Source organism: Gopherus flavomarginatus, chromosome 1, assembly GCF_025201925.1.
Source record: "Gopherus flavomarginatus isolate rGopFla2 chromosome 1, rGopFla2.mat.asm, whole genome shotgun sequence".
Taxonomy (NCBI): Eukaryota; Metazoa; Chordata; order Testudines; family Testudinidae; genus Gopherus; species Gopherus flavomarginatus.
Window position 1 is genome coordinate 8,953,044 of NC_066617.1, and position 14,173 is coordinate 8,967,216.

General features: G+C 42.1%; 1 protein-coding gene across 2 annotated transcripts in view; it reads right to left on the reverse strand.

Annotated features, from left to right (window-relative positions):
* The window catches only part of EXOC4 (exocyst complex component 4), a 619,611-nt gene that overhangs the window by 312,383 nt on the left and 293,055 nt on the right, over positions 1–14,173 (reverse strand). The gene's annotated exons all lie outside the window — the stretch shown is intronic.

Sequence of the window (14,173 nt, forward strand, 5' to 3'; positions counted from 1 at the left end):
TCAAATATTGATTTCAATTACAACACCAAATACAAATTGTACAGTGCTCACTTTATATTATTTTTATTACAAATATTTGCACTGTAAAAATGATAAACAAAAGAAACAGTATGTTTTTAATTCACCTCATACAAGTACTGTAGTGCAATTTCTTTATCATGAAAGAGCGACTTACAAATGCAGGTTTGTTACGTAACTGTGCTCAAAAACAAAACAGTGTAAAACTTTAGAGCCTACAAGTCCACTCAGTCCTACTTCTTGTTCAGTACAATCGCTCAGACAAACAAGTTTGTTTACATTTATGGCAGACAATGCTGCCCATTTCTTAATTAAAATGTCAGCTGAAAGTGAGAACAGGCATTTGCATGGTACTGTTGTAGCAGGTGTTGCAAGATATTTACATGCCTGATGCCTAAAGATTCATATGCCTCTTCATGCTTTGGCCATTGTTCCATAGGACGTTTCCATGCTGACGACGCTCGTTAATAAAATAATGTGTTAATTAAATTTGTGACTAAACTCCTTGGGGGAGAATTGTATGTATCCTCCTGTTTTATCCGCATTCTGTCATATATTTCATGTTGTAGCAGTCTCGGATGATGACCCAGCACCTGTTGTTCATTTTAAGAACACTTTCACTGCAAATTTGACAAAATGCAAAGATACCAATGTAAAATTTCTAGAGATAGCTACAGCAATCCAGCCAAGATTCAAGAATCTGAAGTGCCTTCCAAAATCTGAGAAGGATGAGGTGTGGAGCATCCTTTCAGAAGTCTTAAAAGAGTAAAGAGCAACACTCTGATGTGGAAACTACAAAATCCAAGCCACCAAAAAAGAAAAAAAAAAATCTTCTACTGGTGCCATCTGACTCTGATGATGAAAATGAACATGCATCAGTCCACAATGCTTTGGATCATTATCAAGCAGAACCAGTCATCAGCATGGATGTATGTCCTCTGGAATAGCGGCTGAAGCATCAAAGGACATATGACTCTTTAGCACATCTGGCATGTAAATATCTTGTGATGTCAGCTACAACAGTGCCATGCAAACACTTGTTCTCACTTTCAGGTGACATTGTAAACAAGAACCGGGCAACATTATCTTCTGCAAATGTAAACAAACTTGTTTGTCTGAGCGATTGGGTGAACAAAAAGTAGGACTGATTGGACTTGTAGGCTCTAAAGTTTTTACCTTGTTTTATTTTTGAATGCAGGGGTTTTTAATACATAATTCTACATTTGTAAGTTCAATTTTCATAATAAAGAGACTGCACTACAGTACTTGTATTAGGTGAACTGAAAAATACTATTTCTTTTGGTTTTTACAGTGCAAATATTTGTAATAAAAAATAAAAATAAATTGAGCACTGTACACTTTGTATTCTATATTGTAATTGAAATCAATATATTGGAAAATGTAGAAAATATCAAAAAATATTTAAATAAATGGTATTCTATTATTAACATCACAATTAATCACACGATTAATTTTTTTAATCGCTTGACAGTCCTAATTACTACTAATCTATCTGGTATGCTATTACTTTGGGATCCAACTAATCAAAATGTAGGACCATTCCTTTTCTGCAGAATTCAGTTATAGCTACTTGGGGATTTCCATAGCATGGCTAAAATTATTAACACAACTGAGACAACAACTGGTTGGAAATTTTCTGTCAGAAAATATTTCAGACAGAAAATGCACTTTCCAGAACACTGGAATGTTCCACGGGCAAATCTTTATTTTCCAGAAATTCTTCAATTTTCCATCAGGAAAATCAAAATGAAATATTTTGGTTTGGGTCAGATTGACCCAATTCAGATTATTCTGTTGTGTTGAAATGACCTGGAATGTTTCATTTCAAATCAGCTCAATAAAACATTAAGCAGCATTTCTCTATCAGCACATTGCCTAGTTTAGTTCAGGCCCCGCCCCTCTCTTTCTTATGGGCTGAGTTCCCTAGAGGACCACATCTCATATAATATAATGTGGATTTTTCTCTGACCAAGCTGTGTGAGAGTCACATGGCTCTCGGTACAGTAACTTCTCGCTTAATGTTGTAGTTATGTTTCTGAAAGATGCTACTTTAAGCGAAACAATGTTAAGCAAATCCAGTTTTCCCATAAGAATTAATGTAAATGGGGGGGGGTGTCAGAGAATTTTTTTTTGGCTAGACAAAAGACATTTTATATATTATATACACACTATCTATCGATCAATCGATAGATACACACACAGTATAAGTTTTAAACAAACAATTTAATACTGTTCACAGCAATGATGATTGTGAAGCTTTGTTGAGGTGGTGGAGTCAGAGGGTGAAAAGGGTGGGATATTTTTCCCAGGGAATGCCTTGCTACTAAATGATGAACTAGCACTCAGCTGAGCCCTCAAGGGTTAACACATTGTCAGTGTAGCCTCACACTCTACAAGGTAGCATGAATGGAGGGAGCAGACACAATAGATGCATGGCAGCGGCCGCAAACATGCCCTGTGGAAACTGAACGTGATGATGAACCCACGCTATGCCATTGGAGCGCACCACTCCCTCCACTTTCCAAAGTGTGTGTGTGTGTGTGTGAGACAGCACACATACCGTGTTGTGTGTGAGAGAGAGAGATGCACATTGCCCCTTTAAGTACGCTAACCCCACTCTAAGTACACTGCCTATTTAAGTAGATCAGCAAGTTAGACAGCAACTGCTGCCAGCAAGCTCCCTCCGTCCTGAGCCCTATCGTGTCCCCCCCACTCTGTGGAGATTGGGTACAGGAGCAGGGGGTAAGATTGGAGGGAGAGGGACACCCTGATATTAGCACCCCTCTTCCCCCAGGAAGCAGGAGGCTCCAGGAAGAAACTTCAAGGCAGAGGGCAGGAGCAGCACAGGGAACTTAGGGGAGCTGATAGGGAGGCTGCCAGCCCACCCTGGTGCCAAGCCCCCACCAGCTAGCTCCAACGGGCTGCTCTTCCTGCAAGCAATGGACAAAGCAGGAGGCTGCCAAACAATCTTATAAGGGAGCATTGTGTAGCTTAAAATAAGCATGTTCTCTAATAGATCAGCGACGTAACAACAAAAAAAGTAAACTAAGGTGATGTTAAGTAAGGAGTTACTGTATACCATGGGAAACAGTCTGGCCAGGGAGCATGGTCCACAAGAGTGACTGGGGGCATCAGGCTTCCAGAACAACTCTCATCAGGCAACGTACCACAATGAGAAAACGCAGTTTACTGTTGAAGTGACTGGAAAAGAAGAATTCAGCGTCAATTCAACAAACAAATGAAACAATGTCTCATTTTGATCATTTCAATATTTCTGAATCTTTTTTTTTAATTTCCATTCAGTAAAAATTTTCAACTTTTTGTTCCAATTTGGGATGCAATCAAATGTTGAAATGTTAGAATTTTCCCCACCCTAGACATTCTGAGTTTTGTTCTATTCTATTCTGCAAATAACTTAGAACAATCCAGCTAAAATGAGCACAGAGGTTTCAGAGTCCCTGGCATAAATTACTTGAAGCTAAGACTTTACATCTTCATTACCTAAACTTTTTTGAGGTTAAAAATGCCTGTAAACTACTCAACTCCAAATATATGAAAATCTGTGTTCTGGTGATTCAGATCCACGATCTCTATATGTTTACAGTAGGAAGAAAATACAAGTGGTACCCCTATTCATTGTTTACACCTTGTCAAATTTGGACAAATAGCAGAAGATATTCTGCCTTTGCTTTCATTAAGAATCTGGCTGTGTCCCTCTCTGCCCCCAAATCAACAACTGAAAGAATGTTATGGAAGACACCATGTGTTCCCTAACAAAGTGCTTCAGGATATTCTAATATTTAATATATTTACCACACCGTAGATTTTCTTTCTTGGATCTACTCTATTCAGGCTCTTACAAAACCCTCCTCATCATATTTTTTGAGCAGCTTGCAGAAGTGCATAAAGGAACCTGATGAGAATTTGTCACATGTGGTTCTCTCCTCCTCTCTTTTCTCCCCAAGTGAAAAATTATGTGAGGCTCCATTTTTTAAATTTTATTTTCTGCTGTGCTCTGTATCTTTATTACTGAAGTCAAAGACAAAGAAGTAGGCCTTGCATTTAGAGTGGAAGTTGGGGAGGATTGAGGCAGGATTGAGGGGAGCTCATTCCATGGTCTCGGATTGGCTTCTGAGAAAGTTGTCTCCTGCACAGGTAAGTTTGAATAGAAAGGCTTGAGAGAATTAACATGGTACACTCTGCGCTTTAGTGAGGAATTGGAAAATGCTATGAGGTAATTCACAGTTCCCAGGCGCTCTTGGACCGTGAATGGCCCTTCCCATGATGCTTCCATCTTATGGGCTTGTTGTGCCTTCAAGACCATAACCTGGTCTCCTACTTTGAAGGAACGTTCTCTGGTATGTCTGTCATACCAGGCCTTTTGCTCTTCCTGAGCATCCTTTAGGTTTTCTTTAGCAAGGGCTAAAGAGTGTCGGAGGGTGCTTTGTAGGTTGCTTACAAAGTCCAGAATGTTAGTTCCTGGAGAAGGCCTAAACCCCTCCCATTGCTGCTCCACCAACTGTAATGGCCCCTTAACCTCGTGACCATACACAAGTTCAAACGGTGAAAACCCTAAACTGGGATGTGGTACAGCCCTGTAGGCAAACAGCAACTGCTGCAACACTAGGTCCCAATTACTGGAGTGTTCATTGACGAATTTACATATCATGGCCCCCAAAGTTCCATTAAACCTTTCCACCAGGCCATTGGTTTGATGGTGGTACGGGGTGGCAACCAAGTGGTTCACCCCATGAGTTTCCCACAGTTCTTTCATGGTCCCTGCCAGGAAATTAGATCCTGAATTTGTAAGGATATCGGAGGGCCAACCTACCCTGGTAAAAATGTCTGCTAGGGGCTGACACACGGCATTAGCCCTGGTGTTGCCTAGAGCTACTGCTTCCGGCCATCGGGTAGCAAAGTCCACGAAAGTCAGTACATACTGCTTTCCTCTGGGAGTCTTTTTTGGGAAAGGACCCAGAATATCCACAGCTACTCGCTGAAATGGGACCTCAATTATGGGGAGTGGCTGGAGAGGGGCCTTGACCTGGTGTTGAGGTTTTCCCACTCTTTGGCATACCTCACAAGACCGGACATACTGGGCAACGTCCTTGCCCATCCCCTCCCAGTGGAAGGACTTCCCCAACCGGTCCTCGGTTCTGTTCATCCCAGCATGGCCACTGGGGTGATCATGGGCTAAGCTTAAGAGCTTCCCCCGGTACTTAGTTGGAACCACCAACTGTTTTTGCGGCTGCCATTCTTCCCGGTGTCCACCAGAAAGAATCTCCTTGTATAAAAGTCCTTGGTCTATAACAAACCAGGATCGATTAGAAGAGCTGAAAGGCGGTGGGGTGCTCCGTGCCGCCGCCCAGGCTTTCTGAAGGCTGTCATCTGCTTCCTGCTCAGTCTGGAACTGTTCCCTTGAGGCTGGGGTCACCAGTTCTTCCTCAGACTGTGGACTTGGGCTTGGTCCCTCTGGAAGCGATGTAGATGATGGGGTTATTTCCGTTGCTGGTGAACCGCTCTCCGCTGGTGCACCTGAGGGTATTTCAGGCTCTGGCTGAGCCTTTTGGGTATGGCTGTCTGTTGCTTCTGCCAGTTCTGGCTCGCTGGCGCCCACTGGCGTTGAGTTTGAAGATGTGGTTGCAATTTCTGGTGCTGGTTGCTGTTCCAGTTCCGGGCCTGGGACTGGAGGTGCTGTGGCTGTTTCAGTGGTTGGCATGGAATCTGAGTCCACTACATTTGTCTGGGTCTCTGGTAACACAGACGGGGCGCTTGTGGACGGCTCAGGAACAGGAATGGGTCTGGAAGCTTGCCTGGTTTGGCTGTGTGTAACCATTCCCACTCTCTTGGCCCGCTTCACCTGGTTGGCCAAGTCTTCCCCCAGTAGCATGGGGATGGAATAATTGTCAGACTGCAAAAGTCCACATTCCTGACCAGCCTTTGTACTGGACAGGCAGTTCAGCTGTAGGCAAGTCTACAGCTTGTGACATGAAGGGATAAATTGTCACTTTGGCCTTTGGGTTGATGAATTTGGGGTCTACGAAGGATTGGTGGATAGCTGACACTTGTGCCCCTGTAACTCTCCACGCAGTAACCTTCTTTCCGCCCACTCTCAAAATTTCCCTTCGCTCCAAGGGTATTTGAGAGGCATCTGGGCCTGGAGATCTTTTGGGTGATGGTGGTGTAATGAACTGCACTCGGTTGGCAGTCTTTGGGCAGTTGGCCTTGATATGTCCCAGTTCATTACACTTAAAGCATCTTCCATCTGACTGGTCACTGGGTCGAGGTGGGTTACTGGAGACTGGAGAGGTGGAAGAATAGGGTGTCTGTGGCTTTCCTTGGGTTGTAGGTGGGGTCTTTGGCTGCCCTCGGTTGTAGGGTCTATTGTCGGTGTGCCCTCTGGGGTATTCGCTCCCCTTGACAGTAGTTTTCTTGCTTTCTGCCACTTCCATCCATCTGGCTCCAATCTCCCCCGCCTCGGTGAGATTTTTGGGTTTTCCATCTTGTATGTACCGTGTTATGTCCTCAGGAACACCATCCAAGAACTGCTCCATTTGTATGAGGAGGTGCAGTTCGTCTATGGATTTAACATTGTTTCCTGATATCCAGGCCTCATAATTCTTCCCAACGTAGTAGGCGTGTTTGGGAAATGACACATCTGGTTTCCACTTTTGGGTTCTGAAACGCCGACGGGCATGATCCGGGGTTATCCCCATTCTGTATCTGGCCTTGGTTTGAAAAAATTTATAGTCGTTCATTTTCTCCTTAGGCATTTCAGCTGCCACCTCTGCTAAAGGTCCACTGAGCTGTGGCCTCAATTCCACCATGTACTGGTCTTCAGGGATGCTGTACCCAGGACAGGCTCTTTCAAAATTTTCCAAGAAGGCCTCAGTGTCATCACCTGCCTTGTAGTGGGAAATTTCTTGGGATGTGGAACCATAATTGGCGAAGGGTTGTTAGGATTGGCTGGCGCATGCTGCCCAGCCTGCGCTAGCTCCAGTTCATGTTTTCTCTGTTTTTCCCTCTCTTCACTTTCTTTTTGTTGTTTTTCCATTTCTCGGTGGTGGGCCACCTCTTCTTCTTGTAGTTTTCTGTGGTGGGCTGCATCTTCTTCTTCTTGTTTCCTTTTGTGAGCTGCCTCTTCTTGTTGTTTTCTTTTGTGGGTTGCCTCTTCCTTGGCTAGTTCTGCATTAATTAGTTCTATCCGTCTCTTATGTTCATTTTCTTTGTCTATGGCTTGTTGCCGTGCTCGCTCCTGCCTTAGGCTTTCCTTGGAACTCATGTTTTCTGCTTTCTTGTGCTGAGGCGCCCTCTGGTGTTTATTGTCTGAACTGCAGCTTCTCTGTTGGCTTCCTGGGGTCTGCCTAGCAACAATGCCTTTTTCCCTTTCTTCCTCTAGCTGATCTTTTAAATGTAAAGTAAACCAGAAAAACCACTTTATTTGCATGTGTATTTCTGGATACTTGTCTCTCAATGGGAGTGCTATTGTCTCACAAAAGACCCTTAATAGTTCCTTAATGGTTCCTTGCTTAATATGCAAGCCAAAAACTGCAAGAGAGCAGAAAAAAAATTTCTCTCTGGTTCCTTTTAAAACCAAGCCCTCTCTGCTTAAAAGCCCCTAGCAGGGAAAAGAAAAATATAATATTCCTACTGGCTTCTGGATTCTATCTATCCCACAACGCTGCACACCATGTCATAACATATTTCCCAGATTTGGACCTTAGCGTCCAAAATATGGGTGTTAGCATGAAAACTTCCAAGCTTAGTTACCAGCTTGGACCTGGTAAAGCTCCCACCACCCAAAAAATTAGAGTGTTTTGGGGCACTCTGGTCCCCCCAAAACCCTTCCCTGGGGACCCCACTAAAGAAAAACTCCAACAAGTCTAAAAAAGAAAGCTTTATAAGAAGAAAGAAAAATACATAAAAATGGTCTCTCTGTATTAAGGTGACAAATACAGGGTCAATTGCTTAAAAGAAATATGAATAAACAGCCTTATTCAAAAAGAATACAATTCAAAACACTCCAGCAACTACACACATGTAAATACAAAAAAAAACAATATAAACCTACTGTCTTATCTCTTTGTACTTACAACTGGGAAACAGAAGATTAGAAAGGCAGGAGACAGAAAGATCACTCTCAGAGCTGATCAACAGCTTCAACAGCTTCCACCCCACCATCAACCTCAGCCTGGATCAATCTACACGGGAGGTCCACTTTCTTGACACCACGGTGCAAATAAGTGATGGTCACATTAACACCACCCTATATCGAAAACCCACCGACCGCTATGCCTACCTTCATGCCTCCAGCTTCCATCCCGGGCACATCACACGATCCATTGTCTACAGCCAAGCACTGAGGTACAACCGCATCTGCTCTGACCCCTCAGACAGAGACCAACACCTACAAAATCTCCACCAAGCATTCTCAAAACTACAATACCCACACGAGGAAATAAGGACACAGATCAACAGAGCCAGACGTGTACCCAGAAGCCTCCTACTGCAAGACAAACCCAAGAGAGAAACCAACAGGACTCCACTGGCCATCACATACAGCCCCCAGCTAAAACCCCTCCAACGCATCATCAAGGATCTACAACCCATCCTGGACAATGATCCCACACTTTCACAGGCCTTGGGTGGCAGGCCAATCCTTGCCCACAGACAACCTGCCAACCTGAAACATATTCTCACCAGTAACTGCACACCACACCATAATAACTCTAGCTCAGGAACCAATCCATGCAACAAACCTCGATGCCAGCTCTGCCCACATATCTACACCAGCGACACCATTACAGGACCTAACCAGATCAGCCACACCATCACTGGTTCATTCACCTGCACATCCACCAATGTAATATACGCCATCATATGCCAGCAATGCCCCTCTGCTATGTACATCGGCCAAACTGGACAGTCTCTACGGAAAAGGATAAATGGACACAAATCAGACATTAGGAATGGCAATATACAAAAACCTGTAGGAGAGCACTTCAACCTCCCTGGCCACACTATAGCAGACCTTAAGGTGGCCATCCTGCAGCAAAAAAACTTCAGGACCAGACTTCAAAGAGAAACTGCTGAGCTTCAGTTCATCTGCAAATTTGACACCATCAGCTCAGGATTGAACAAAGACTGTGAATGGCTTGCCAATTACAGAACCAGTTTCTCCTCTCTTGGTTTTCACACCTCAACTGCTAGAACAGGGCCTCATCCTCCCTGATTGAACTGACCTCGTTATCTCTAGCTTTCTTGCTAGCACACATATATATACCTGCCCCTGGATATTTCCATTACATGCATCTGAGGAAGTGGGTATTCACCCACGAAAGCTCATGCTCCAAAACCTCTGTTAGTCTATAAGGTGCCACAGGATTCTTTGCTGCTTTTACAGATCCAGACTAACACGGCTACCCTCTGATACTCTCAGAGCTGAGAGGGTCAGACCCAAGACAAAGAACAAAGAACTCACACACAAACTTCCCTCCACCCAGATTTGAAAAAGTCTTGTTTCCTGATTGGTCCTCTGGTCAGGTGTTTCAGGTTACTGGTGTTATCCCTTTACAGGTAAAAGAACATTAACCCTTAGCTATCTGTTTATGACAGGAGCTGATTCCATGGTCTCGGACTGGCTTCTGAGAAAGTTGTCTCCTGCACAGGTAAGTTTGTGGTGGGCAATTCTACTGTGCCCGAAGAGCCAAGCTGATGACCATGATCCTCATCCTGGAGCATCAGACACTTTTTAGGTATCCTGGGTCCAAACCAGTGAACACCTTGAAGATATGGACAAAACTCTTGAACTGAACTCAATGAATCTCTGATTTTCCTCCATAATCTCTTTCCACTATCTTATATGGTGTGTCAACAAAACTTTATTCACTGTCAGATCTGCAGATTAATGGTCATGTACATGCTTTAAGATAAAAATAATCAGTATTCAGAAGGCACATGAACACCCATTTCACTAGTGTTTGGACTACTAATAGGGAAAAACAGCTTGAGTTTCCTGGCTCATAGCGTACAGACTACTGCAAAAAATATTCCAAATGTCACGTTTACATGCAATGAATAAAAGAGCAAAATAAAAGTACAATTCTGGAGGCATATTTCTACTACACCAACCTGCATGAATTTGTCTCAGCCCTGACTTGGAGACGTGATCCTCTCGAGATACAAGAGGGAAGTTTAGCCTCCAAATACCTCAAACATCTCTAACCTAACTTACTGAGACTGCCAATAAGGGTGACAATAGGTGATTACAACTTACAGTTGATCTAAGTTGGTAAGGGAAGGTTCAGGTTCCTTTTGAAACTACATTGGGCAACATCCTGTTCTGTTATGAAAGTTGGAACTAACATTTATCCAGCCAGATTAGGCATTTGTAACACACCAGTTGCCACTGTAACCGGCTCCAAGCATGGAGTGGTATAGTTAGTAGTAATGGCTTTTTCTTGCCACAGATGTCTGTTTTATGTAAAGTCACATGAATCTGTTGACAATATGCTCACATTGGCAGAACTCATTTTAGTGGGTTTACCCTTGTGAAAGGAGGAAAAAAATGTGTGAGGCTCTGCATAGAAAGAATATTGAAAAACCAAGGAGTCACAGAAACATCAAAACCTCTTCAGGAAAGAGGCACTGAAAGAATTCTTTAGGGATGGAAAGTGTGCAATTAGAGCAGAAGTATTTGTGGCACCTTAGAGACTAACAAATTTATTTGAGCATAAGCTTTCGTGGGCTATGACCCACTTCATCAGATGCATAGAATGGAACATGCAGTAAGTATCCTCACACCTTCTTGTCAACTGTCTAGAATGGGCCACCCTGATTATCACTATAAAAGTTTTTTTTTATTCCTGCTTCTTAATTACTTAGCCTCTTCGAGTTGGTATGACAACTGCCACCTTTTCATGTTCTATGTATATATCTATCTTCTTACTATATGTTCCATTCTATGCATCTGATGAAGTGGGCTGTAGCCCATGAAAACTTATGGTCAAATAAATGTGTTAGTCTCTAAGGTGCCACAAGTACTCCTGTTCTTTTTGCAGATACAGACTAACACGGCTGCTACTCTGAAACCTGTGCAATTAGAGTTTTCTTTCAAAGACTCTAGCCAGTTTGCTGCTGGGGGACAGCAAGCTCACAGGGCGCAAGGCAGTAAGGTCCAGTGTCTGATCATAGAACTGGAAGCCAGGGACTGCAGAGTTCTAGTTATGTTCTCCCCACTGTGGCCATGGGCAAGTCTCAAATACTAGGCCTCAGTTTCCTCATGGGCACATTTCAGTTACCTTCGTCACAAGGCTGCTGTGAAGATTTGCTGGTGTCTGTAGAGAGCTTTGAAGATGAAAATAACTACTAATTGCTAAGTATTAATTAACAAAAAATCTGTAGGAGTAACATGTAAAAATGGTTTCGTACACTTCTAATAGATATTCGCAACAGGCAGGATTGAAAATTGTGAACAGGGCTCTCCGTTATTCTGCACAAGTAACCATGTGTGTCAAAATGTGTACTTTGTTTAGGATTCCATTGATTGTGTTCTGGAGTAGGAGGAGCTGGAGAGATGTGAAATATATGACAGGCTGTCTGATTTACAGTATGGACAAAGCATGTTTGCAAACTCAAAACTTGACAGATCTGATGTAGCACCTTCTCTGACAGACAATATACGATGAATGTATCACATATTAGGAGCTTTTTGGTGTGCGAATGTGTTTGTGTGGGAGGTGGGGGCACTTTATTTGCTGTCAAAGGAAATGAACAGCTTTACCTTAAGGTTTTTATAAACTGTCATCTTTAATCAGACACACAAAGCAAGATTGTCAGCTCCTATAAAGCATTAAAAAATGGCAGAAGTTAATAATCCCCCCCACACACACCATTTTTGCAATGACCTGAATCAGAACTAACCCTCTTCTTAGCAATGTCACAACAACAAGTTTTTTGAAATGTGTCTTTGTAATTCAGCTACACAGACTTTATGAGAGCCTGTCAAAAGAAAGGGAGTTAGGATGTGCCTGCAAGAAGCATTCATTCCTGCTGTCACCAGAATAAAGAACTAAATGTCAACAGCAAGGGACACCTCACTAAATGTCTTCTAAATACTCATTAAACCATAGGAAGAAAGATTCACTAGATGGGTATCAACTTGCTCACTTAAGATTTTGTTGCCTGAAATCCAGAGGTCAATTGAAGTAAACACCTAGTCTAAGAAAAGTTGCATAAAACATTCACCATATTCTAGAACAAATATTAATGATTCCAAAATAAAGACGTGGGCATTAAACATCGTTGTTATTATTGGAATCAGGAGTCCTAAAACCCATCCATCACTGATTAACCATGAGGCTTGGGTAATGTCCAGTCTCTCTCAGGTTCCTATCTGTGAAGTTTGGACAGTACCTACTGTGATAGACCCAGGCCAGTTGGGTACAGCAGAATAGCAGAAGGCAGATATACTGGTCACTGGATTAACAGTTTCCTGTTCTCTGACTGACCAGAGCAGGGGCTAAGGTAAGGGTGAAGAAGGGAGAAGCAGGAGAGCTGTGGGGAAGTGGCCCAGGGAAATGTAGCAACCCTGGCAATGAAAGCGTGGCTGCCAACAACTGCTACCCTGGGCCAGAACCCAGAGAAGAGGGCAGGCCCGGGTTCCCCCCAACCCACTACTACAGGGACATCTCCTGGGAGGGGAAGTCAGGCCCCTGTCAGGACGGGAGGCTGAACAGAGACTGTGGGAGTTCTCTCACCAACCTCCTTGCAGGCTTATGATGAAAAGGGCTCAGTAGACTGTAACCCTGGCCCTAGAGAGAGAGAAGGGCTACGTGGAGGGTCACAGTGAGCCACTGAGGCTAGCATAAACCGCCTAGAAGCACAGGACCCACGGGAGCAAGGTCAGAGCTCTGCCACACTACCTTGTACTGGTGGTGTTAAGAATAACTAGCTAAATATTTGTACAGTGCTCTGAAGATATAGAATGGCTATAAGCAATATGCCTTGATACAAAATTAAAAATTCTTATTCATGAAAGATAAATGGTTCTATTTTAAACCAGGTCTCTGATGGTCTGGTGTGTTTTTGTGGCCACATTTTTAATGATTCCTTACATGTAACTAGTAACATCTTAGATTATTAAGTCTGAGTTTTTAAAATCTATTTTCTCTTCTCTGTGTAAGCTACTTGGTTGTTTTCTGAATATTGTTCACTTGATCCGTGAATTAAGAATGAATGGTCAGTGTTATTTTGAGTTAGAGTAATTTTCATTTTCTGATTCCCTTGCACTAGCATGATACCACTTCGGTTGATTCACCAAATATCCAGAGGATTTTTTAAAAAATTATTGATTTTTAAAAGATTAAAACATTTGTATTCATATTCTATTTAGTAAAACCATAATTTTGGGCCTAAAATTATTTGACGTTGTACATTTAAGTTAATAATCACATTAACAGTTAAATTATTAATGTAAATATATTTTTCCTAGCAACTTATATCAAGATTATTTTAATATGGTGTATAGACAGTTATATATATTTAATATAAATTAGTTATGTATATATATTAACACATACCACACACATATACACCAACATGTTCATTTTCCCATTTCTATGTTTCATATAATAGGAATGTAAGTAATATGAAATACTGAAGTAATTTTATAGTACTTCTCTACAGCATTTTATAGCATCATTTATCATTTATTGAAAAACAGTTTTTATAGAACATTAACTATTAAAGCTTCCTAAATATTATTTTTATGTAAAGTGTAACCAGTAAAGTACCTATAGGTTCTGTAATTGAGTAAATGGATTCTTTCATTTGAATTATTTACAGACATACTGCACATTTAGAATCACATCCAGACTGTATTTGCAGCTGACACTTTCAAAGCTGCCTAGGAAATATAGCGGGCAAACCCCTTAAGGTGTGATTTTCAAAGTCGCCCAAGTGTTCAGTAATTCCTACATTTTAACAGAAGTAACAATGACCTTAATTTTATAAAACACCTACCAATAATTAAAGCTTGCAATGATTGTTTCTAATGCTGCCAGGCGATAGTTACTAAGTGAATATACATATTTATATTTACATATATATCATTCATAGTATTTATGTATATGTA